We start from the raw sequence: 780 nt of genomic DNA on the forward strand, positions 1-780 counted from the left end.
ATGAACTCTAAATCCTGACTGAAAATCCTCTAACAAGCTGTTCCTATTCAGAAAGTCACACAGCTGTTTGACAACTGTTTTCTCAAGAATTTAGAGAGAAATGGAAGGTTAGATTAAGGTCTATAGTTGGCGAAAACATCTGGATCAAGGTTGGGCTTTTTCAGAAGAGGTTTAATAACAGCTACTTTAAAGTACTGTGGTACATAGCCTCTTAATAAAGACAGATTGGTTATATCTAGTAGAGAATTGTTGACTAACAGTAAAACTTCTTTGAGTAGCCTAGTCGGGATGGGGTCTAAGGTTGATGGTTTAGATGAAGAAATAATTGAATTAAATTGATAAAGATCAAGTGAAGCAAAGCATTCTAAACATATATCTGGTTTTACAGCTGTTTCTAAGGTTCCTGAGTTTAGAGATAAGTCAGTGCCAGTTAAAGGCAGGTCTTGGTGAATTTTGTTTCTAATAGTTAGAATTTTATCATTGAAGAATCTCATAAAGTTGTTACTACTAAGAGCTCTGGGAATACTTGGCTCAATAGAGCTGTGACCTTCCTTTCGCCTAGCTACAGTGCTGAAAAGAAACCTGGCGTTGTTCCTATTTTCCTCTATTAACGTCGAGTAGTACGCTGCTCCAGCAATACAGAGGGCCTTCCTATAAGTTTTAAGACTATCTAGCCAAATCAAACGAGAATTTTCCAGTTTGGTGGAACGCCAAATCTTCTCAATTTTCTGTTATATTTGCTTTAATTTGCAAGTTTCAGTGTTATACCATGGAGCTAAC

The 780-nt window shown here is 36.7% G+C and overlaps 1 protein-coding gene across 1 annotated transcript in view; it reads left to right on the plus strand.

Moving 5' to 3' along the window:
- fryb (furry homolog b (Drosophila)) overlaps positions 1–780 on the plus strand; it is a 50,989-nt gene that overhangs the window by 23,514 nt on the left and 26,695 nt on the right. The gene's annotated exons all lie outside the window — the stretch shown is intronic.

This window comes from Etheostoma spectabile, chromosome 13 (genome assembly GCF_008692095.1).
Source record: "Etheostoma spectabile isolate EspeVRDwgs_2016 chromosome 13, UIUC_Espe_1.0, whole genome shotgun sequence".
Classification (NCBI taxonomy): Eukaryota; Metazoa; Chordata; class Actinopteri; order Perciformes; family Percidae; genus Etheostoma; species Etheostoma spectabile.